The 9,000-nt window shown below is 49.4% G+C and overlaps 1 long non-coding RNA gene across 1 annotated transcript; it reads left to right on the top strand.

Annotated features, from left to right (window-relative positions):
- Nucleotides 1-6,068: 6,068 nt before the first annotated feature.
- LOC138746318 (uncharacterized) lies at nt 6,069-8,519 on the top strand. Its single transcript, XR_011346864.1, has 3 exons — nt 6,069-6,152; nt 6,516-6,666; nt 8,105-8,519. It is a non-coding gene; the product is annotated as an uncharacterized lncRNA (long non-coding RNA).
- Nucleotides 8,520-9,000: the final 481 nt, after the last annotated feature.

Genomic DNA, 9,000 nt, shown 5'->3' with positions numbered 1-9,000 from the left:
ACTATAAAAAAATAACAATGGTATTGCACCAAAAGTAAGGCAGTGGATTTGGTTCATTGATCATTCATGAATCTGATGGCGGCGGGGAAGAAGCTGTCCTTGTGCCGCTGGGTGCTCGTCTTCAGGCTCCTGTACCTTTTCCCCGAAGGTAGCAGAGTGAAGAGGGCCTGGCCTGGGTGGTTGTTGGGGGGGGGGGGGGCTGAGGGGTACTTTTTTAAGACACCGCCTCATGTAGTGGAGTCTGGTGCCTGTGGTGTCGCAGGCTGAGTTAACGACCCTCTGGAGTTTACTCTTGTCCTGAGAGTTGGCACAGTAATGCGACCAGCCAGCACGCTCTCCACGGTACATCTGTAGACGTTTCCGAGAGTCTTGGGTGACCTACCGAATCTCCTCAGACACCTCACAAACTCTAGCTACTGGCAGGCCTTCCTTGTGACTGCGTCAACCTGGAGGCTCCAGGACATAGGTTGACGGCCAGGAATTTGGAGATCTTGACCCTCTCCACTACTGAGCCCTTGGTGAGGTAAGGTTGGAAATCAAATCAAATTTATTTGTGAGGAATTCCAGGTGTCAGAACCGAATTGCGAGGGGGCGCTGAGGGCTTCCGGGTGGTGCCGGAGGTTTGGATCTGGAGCTCGGGCTGGCGATGTTTTGGTCTAAAGTCTGTGCGGCTCCTCGGACACTCAGTGACTCCAAGGGGAGGGGGGACTCTCTTTCGCTTCTCTTTCTCAGGCAACTTCTATGGTGAATCTATGTCTGCCTTATGGCACCTGTTTTATTACATGACAAAAAAAATCTATACAGGGTGGCACAGTTAGCAAAGCGGTTAGTGCAATGCTGTTACAGCGCCAACAATTGGGACAGGGGTTCGAATCCCATGCTGACTGTACGTTCTCCCTGTGCCTGCATTAGTTTCCCCTGGAGTCTCCAGTTTCCTCCCAACCTTCAACGCAATTGGGTGTAATTGGGCGGCACGAACTCGTGGGCCAATAGGACCTGTTACTGTGCTGCATGTCTAAATTCAAAAGTACCGATGTTCAATGTTGATGTTGAGACTCATTTTGACTCTTAATCCAAAAAGAAAACAAAAGAACTTTGTCACAGTGTGGTGATGCACCACCAACAGACTGGAGTGGGGGGGGGGGCAACCTGTATACCTGCAGGAAGAGCACTGGAGGACAAGACCGCACTTGGCCGGCTGTCAATCGGCTCACCTGAATGGACCAAGCCCCACCCGGTTGGCTGCCAATCACCCGGCGGGATATAAGACAGATCCGGCCCCTCCAGGTCAGTCACACGGAGCACAGCTAACCACAGCTAACTGCACCAGGGACTTTAAGTGGAATAAAGCCTGCTGATCAGTCTTTAAGCCTTGTGTCTGCTTTCTGTGTGACAGCCCACCACACCCAGTTTGTACGGCAATGTACTGTGAAGTACCCCTGAGGATGTAGGGGCAGGGGAGTCCATTCTGCCTCTGTTCTTCCTTCAGGTGGTCTGTAACTTGTCTCCATTCATGGTTACATTCTCTTGATGCCACCTTGCAGATGAGCAAGAGGTAACAAGTTCAAGGATGGTGTTATATTTGACCCGAGATTCCAAAATCCTGACTTTTAGGTAGTTAGTTGCTTGAAACCATATTACAGCAATGGGTGGGCCGAGGAGAGCATTCTGGATGGTTGCACCACTGCCTGGAGGTGCCAACTCTCAGGACAAGTACAAACCCCAGAGGGTGTTAACTCGGCCTGCGACATCACAGGCGACAGACTTCACTCCATCAAGGACATCTACATGAGGCAGAGTCTTCAAAAAGCAGCGTCTATCCTCAAGGAACCCCCATCCCCCACACCATCACCCAGGCCGGGCCCTCTTCACTCTGCTACCATCAGGGAAAAGGTGCAGGAGCCTGAAGACGAGCCCTCGGCGGCACAAGGACGGCTTCTACCCCTCCGCCATCAGATTCCTGAATGATCAATGAACCAAATCCACTGCCTTACTTTTGGTGTAGTACCATTGTTATTTTTTTATAATAATGTTGTAAGATGGTTATAATATGAACGTTTCCACTGTAACACTGCCGCAAAACACCGAATTTCCTGACAATAAATCCCCTTTATCTGACCAGCGAAAATCAAAATTGCTTTTGTCAAATCAAACTGTTTCCCTTTCTTGCTTGCCCACATCACACCTGCCCAAACCGTTTCAAACTCACAGGCCAACCCTCGAGGGGAAAACGGCTCAGCGTCAAAAGTCACGGGTCTTGTATAGTGGAAATAACACCGACTTTGCGGCAGAATGGAGTTAAACGGGAAAGTCTGCAGACGCTGGGATTGCAGTGCTGGGCTGTCTGCAGCAGACATGCCAAACAGCTCAATCACTTTCACCTGAGCTGTCTCCACATCATCAGGTGGCTGGACAAAATCCCCGACACGGAAATCCTGGAACGAGCTGGGCTCTGCAGCGTCTACACCCTCCTGCTGAAAGCCGAAACCGTGTGGTCAGATGCCAGACAGGCGATTGCCTAAGCAGCTGTTGCACGGAGAACTGTGTCAGTGCAAGCGCTCTGTTGGGGGAGGCAGAAGAAACGTTACAAAGACTGCCTCAAAGCATCCTTCAAAGTCCCAGGTCCCGACATCAACACGTGGGAGACGTTCGCCCTCGACCGTCCAGCTGGGTGCAGCAAGATACCACAGGAGCCTGTGCAGCTGAAGTCAGGCATATCAATGAGGCGTACTGTGCGCGAGGCCTGAGCAGCATCCACTGCCACGTCAACACCCACCCACTTGTGTGCCTTCAGGGCCCGGATTGGCCTCACCAGTCACCTCTGGACCCACAGCCGCCAATCTTCCACTTGACTTTGAAGCCATGCTCATCTTTGACTACGAAGGACGAACAACAACGACAGAGCTGGAAGTTGAGCAGTGAGTATGAGCATAAAGCAGGCAGGCACCTGACTAAAGAGTTGGGGGCATGGGAAGGAGAGGAGAGGAAGGAAGAGGTGGATGCGGGTGGGAGGCGAGAAGAAAGAAAAATCAGGTGATAGGGAAGTGGGTAGGGGATTGGAGGAAAGAAGTTTAGTGCTAAGGAATAAGACAGACTCGGAGTCATGGGACGAACAGAAACTGGTAGGTTGATGTTAATGCCACCTGGTTGGAGAGTGACCAGAGGGAATATTAGCTGTTGTCCCGCCCTGAGTCCATGGACTGATCTGCTGGTGTGGGAAGGGGTGCGGAATTAGCCACTGGGCTTTCCCCAGAATGGGCGTTCCAGCGGTCTGCAGCTCAGCTGTCAACGGAGTCCGTGCAAGCTGCGGGGGGGGGGGGGGGGGTGGGCAATGTAGAGTTTGGAGGTGAGATGGGGCAAAGACCTCTGAACTCCCCACTGGCGGAGTAATCTCCTGCATTGACTTGAGTGAAAGTCTCTCCAGTCTGAAGTTCCTCCTCTCTGGAATTCGTTGCAGAGTTGAACCACGACTAGATCCAGCGATAGAGTGGGAGCTGGTGAAAGTCACAGTGTAAGAGCCAAGGTTTCCAGAAGTGACCCCGGAGAAATGGTGGCTCGTGCACAACAATGTTGTTTCCAGTGCTATTAGTGAACTGGTGTCCGTTGAGTGTCTCAGAGGTGTTGAAGTCTAACTGGAAACCTTTCCTTAAAAGGGTAGGATTTATTGAGGGCTGGTGGGGGTGGGGGAGTTATCAACACCACTCCCTACAGATCAGAATGTATTGGCAAATAGCTTTGCCATCACAGCTCAGTGACTGCTGGATAGATTAAAGGACCCTGTAACCACTGTTCCATTGAATGGATTATTGACTGCAAGAACAGGAACTGCTTTTGAATTTCCAATACACATGAGAGATCCAATTTTTTTTGTCGTCAAGTTTATTGTCATCTGATTGGCACAATGAAACAGCGTTCTCCGGTGATCGATGCAAAGCACGCAGATACACAACCAGACATAACACACATACATATGCAGGACAAAACATAGACAAATAGGTGCAGGAGGAGGCCATTTTGCCCTTCAAGCCTACACCACCATTCAATATGATCACGGTTGATCAGTCCCCGGTTCGTGCCTTCTCCCCATTCCCCCTGATCCCCTCAGCCACAAGGGCCAAATCTAACCTTCTCCTTAAATATTGACAAGGAACCGGCCTCATCTACTTCCTGTGGCAAAGAATTCCACAGATCCACCACCCTCTGAGAGAAGAAATTTTTTCCTCATCTCAGTCCTGAGAAAACATCTCCTTTATCCTTAAACTGCGACCCTTGGTTCTGTTTTTTCCCAGGTATTCACAATTATTGTTTATTGTTTAGGGTGAGCGGTTCCTTTGGTCACTGCCCCTGGGAAGGAGCTGTTCCTCGGCCTGGTGATCCTGCTTCTCTTCCACACCTGGAGCAGCTGGAAGATGCTCCGCACAGGGGTGGAAAGGGTCCTCAATGATCTTCAGACAGCAATCCTGGAGTTGGGGGGGTGTTCTTTTCTGCTTCTCTGGTGGTCCTACGGACTGACCTCTGATCCCTTCCTCACCGCACTGTGGTAAAGTAAGGCACGAAAGCCTGTAAGCACAGCGGTCAAAAGTAAAAAAGGACACAACGCTGACGAAACTCAGCAAGTCCAAGAGTGTAGCAAAGATAAACTGACGTTTCAGGCTTGAGCCCTTCATCAAGGTACGGAAAAAAGTCGGCAGGCGTCCGAACATAGAGGCTGTACCACACTGTGATGCAGCCGTCCACAACATTCTTGACCGAGCTCCCGTAGATGGGAAAAATGAGAAAAGGAAATATAAGTCAAAGCACAACGTTAAAAGGGGGCCAAGAGTAAAGATCTGAAGGTTTATGTGCATAGTTTGTCAAGGAAGAGGTGGTTGGAAATTAGGTGAAAAACATCGATGGGATTCTGGACGTTATAATTAGGTGGAAACAATAGAAGTGGAAGATGAATCTTTTTAAAGCACCAGTTTGACCACAAGTGGGCCATTGTGCGCTGTTCTAGGCATTACATAATAGAAAAAGATGTCAAGGCTTTCAGAAGAGATTTATCCAAATGATCCCTGGAGTGAATAACATATCATTGAGATGGAGTAAGTCCTGGTGCATGTTCCACTGTTTAATTTTGGTCTGGCTCTGCCCTCAACATCATTCCCTCGCCTTTCTTCTTGCTCCTAAACCCGCCCTTGTCGTTTAAATGTCTGTTAAACGCCCCTTTGACTACTTTCATGGACCACCTCCCCGCCTCTCCTGGGATAAAGATTTCCAAAGGTTCAGGATCCTTCTTTTTCTGAAATGTCATCCTCTGATTCTAGATCCATGAGGGGACTCGCCCATCCTCCCCGTAAACCCCCTCAGGATTTTAAATGTTTCAATACGATAAACTCCTCGTCTCCAGTGAGAGTGTTCAATCATAGTCAATCAAATCATCTCAGAGATCAACTGACTGAACCTTCTCTGCAGCATCCGGTTGGGACTTGGCAGCACCCTTTAAAGTGGCTTCAAAACACGCACGCACGCATCACACACACACACACACACACACACACACACACACACACACACACACAAACACACGCACACGCACGCACACACACACATGCACACATGCACGCACACGCACGCACACTCACACGCACATGCACGCACGCACACACACACACGCACACACACAAACACACGCACACACACACACACACACACACATGCATTCTTTCCTCCCTCTCATACATGCACATACACACTCACATACACACACACACACACACACACACACTCAAAATAGCACCACATTCCTTTAAGTAGAAAATTAACATGTAGATTCAATTAATTATTTACACAATTGGCTAAAATATAATATTTGAGGTTCTGCATTAACCAGAGACAAATTGACTGTCTCTTGCTTTCTTTGTTGACCGAAGTTTCCCAGCAAGCTGCATCTGGCATCTCTGAAGAATCTCCCTGAGGGAGGAGTTATCCCAATGGACCTTCTTCCCACGTTTACATCTGGTCTCGCGACCCATCCCATAACTGATCCTCAACATATTTGTACTCATGTGCTTGATAAGATTGGATCACACATTCTGGCCCTCCAGCTTCTTAACGGCACCTAAACCAGCCAGTCTCAGTGGGGTTTCTGTAGCCTCCACCGGGGCATTTAAGTAAAAGCCTTGTTTCCTTCTCACCTCATGCAACATAAATATTTTTCATGTGGTTGGTAGGAGAGAAGTACTGGATATTTAATTTGATTATTTAGACACGCAGCAGGGTAACAGGCCCTTTCGGCCCATGAACCCATGCTGACCAATTGACCTGCAACACCCTGTAAGTTCGGAGGTGGAAGAACGTACAGGAGTTGACAATCAATTAGGTGTAATTGGGCGGCACGGGCTTGTGGGCCGGAGAGACCTGTTACATTTAAAAAAACCATATGTATGTATAGTACATAGAGTTATAGAGTTATTGTGTCTGTACATTAATGGTATTTGCACGCTGATGTTGAGAGTGTCTCCTCTCTTCTCCAGGTGCTCCTGGTTGTTCTAACACAGACTACGGAAAATAACGGGCTTCGGTGAGAAAGGCGAACATCTCTCGGGTGAGGCGATGGGAATGTTCTTCATTGTTGCCGCTTCCAAAGTCAGTCGAGCATTTTCTCCAAAGGTCTAGTCTTGGCAGGTGAGCTCACAAGCACATCACATTCTTCCTGCACAATGCAGGGTGCCCGGGGGAGGGGGGGGGGGGCACCAGCAGCCCCAGCGACTCCAAGGGCAGGTGAGGCGTCCAGCCGCAGCTCCCGACGGACCGATGGAACCGGGCCAAGAGCGTGGCGCGCTGCCCGCCCAGTGAGTTGGCCGCTCCGCGGCTGCAAGGGCGGAAGGAAAGGAAGGGAATGGGTGGCCGCTGGGCAGAGCGGTGGCAGGAAGGTGGGGCAGGAGTCTCCTGTGGTCCTCTCCTTCCGTCACACTGCCCCTTCTCCAGTGACAGTGGGGGTTCACTTCACTTCCTGGCAGTCTTCACACAGGTTCTGCATTCCCCTCCCACCCCCCCCCACCACCGGACACTGAAAATAATGTCATTGAAATTTTACAACACAGCAACTAAAACTGTAAACACTACTGAAATTTCTCTCTCTCTCTCTCTCTCTCTCTGATTTACTCTCTCTTTCTCCCACTCTTTCCCTCTCTCCCCTTATCTCTTTCTTTCTCTCTCCATCTCTCTCTCTCTCTCGCTCTCCTCTTTCTCCCTCCCCTTCCCTTTCTCTTTCTCCCTCTCTCACACCCTCTCGCCCTTTCTCTTTCCCCCTCTCTCACACTCTCTCTCTCTCTCTCTCTCTCTCTCTCTCCACTCATGGAAAATTTAAAAACTAAGAACCTAAAAATAAGGATCAGAAGCGCTTCATGCATCCAGCAGAATTTGAGGAGGAGGACATTAGAGAGCAATTTCCCCCTGGCTTCCGTCCACTGATCCTTGTGTTTGTTTACACAAAACTATTGCAAAACAGATGATTGTTGTGTTATTTGGCATTTTGGAGAGGAGTACAACTTCTTGCGCAAATATTAACTTATTTACTGAATCCTTGTCATAAAGTTCTGAATATTGATGGCAATTCTTAAATCGTACAGATGCCACACTCAAGGCATGCTCTCGATAGAAATTTGGTCTAATGTCTCCACAGTCCACCTTGCTGCAATAAGAGTGCGCCGGGCTTACCTGAGGAAGGATAGACCAGGTGCCCCGAAGATTCGTCCGATTGACTCCTGAGGTGATTCCAGAAAGCGCAGACGTTGGAAATCCAAAGTACAAGCCCGGCGGTGAAACAGGCCATTTGGCCTATCCAGTCTGTGGTGAATGTATAAGCTATGTTCGCAGCACTCAGCCGGCCTGGTGGAGAGAGAGGAAAGAGGGTTTGCGTCTCAGGAGAAAGACCAATTTCCTGCACTGACTCCATCTCTCACCAACCACTGATCTTGTTTCTTTTTCCTTTCCTTGGATTCCGCTGGGTGTTTTGTTTTTAATAGGAGAGAGCTTAGAAGAATGAACGATTACTCATTGAAATGTTTTCAGAATTCCTGAAAGTGTGGATTTAATTTTATTAATTTTATTTACCACACAGTAGGAGCACATTCCGACCATTCAAGCCAGTGCCGTCCAATCTCACGCAATTTACCTACAACTCCATGTGGTTTGAAAGTGGGAACAAACTGGAGCATCTGGAGAAGGCCCACACAAGTCACAGCAAGGCTGTAGAAACTACAGAGAACGTCATATTCGAATTTGGGGCACTGCCGCTGATATTTCCCTCGTAAGGGATACTTAGAACTGGCGGGGGGGGTCACAAATCCAAATATGGGGTCTGCCATTCAAATTCAAGTCTGTCACCCGATTGCGCAAGCACCACCCGAGGCAACGCCGTTCTCCGGTCCTCGGTGCAAGACACCACCGGACGTGACACACTGACAGACAGACAATACACGTGCAGGACAAGTATTTCATGTATTTAAATAAATGAATAAATGTTGTCTCGTGAATGTGAGAGTCTTGGAGGCTCGGCGCGAGAAGTTTACTTGGTGATCCGGCGTTCTGGCTGCCCGCGGGAAGAAGCTGCTCCTCAGCCCGGTGGTGCTGGCTCTGATCCTCCTGGATCTCTTCCCCGACGGGAGTGGCTGAGAGATGCTGCGTGCAGGGTGGAAGGGGTCCTCGATGATTTTTGCATCCCCTCTCCAGATAACGATCTAGGTAGATCACGTCGGGGGTTTGGGGGGGATGGGGGGGGGTCGTGTGGGGAAGGGAGATTCCTGTGGATTGACCTCCGATCCATTTCTGTACCACACTGTGATGCAGCCGGCCAATCCTACAAAAATTTACCTATTTATCTCTTCCTCATTCTCCTTAAATTTGAATTTTAAAAATAATGCCCGAGAATCCATACAAATCGAATATCCGGTCCGACCCAAGTAGTCCGAATCTTAGGACGTTTACTGATGCAGGGTCACCAGTACTGCTGACCAC

Source organism: Narcine bancroftii, chromosome 11 (assembly GCF_036971445.1).
Source record: "Narcine bancroftii isolate sNarBan1 chromosome 11, sNarBan1.hap1, whole genome shotgun sequence".
Taxonomy (NCBI): Eukaryota; Metazoa; Chordata; class Chondrichthyes; order Torpediniformes; family Narcinidae; genus Narcine; species Narcine bancroftii.
This window is presented reverse-complemented; position numbering and strand designations above follow the sequence as displayed.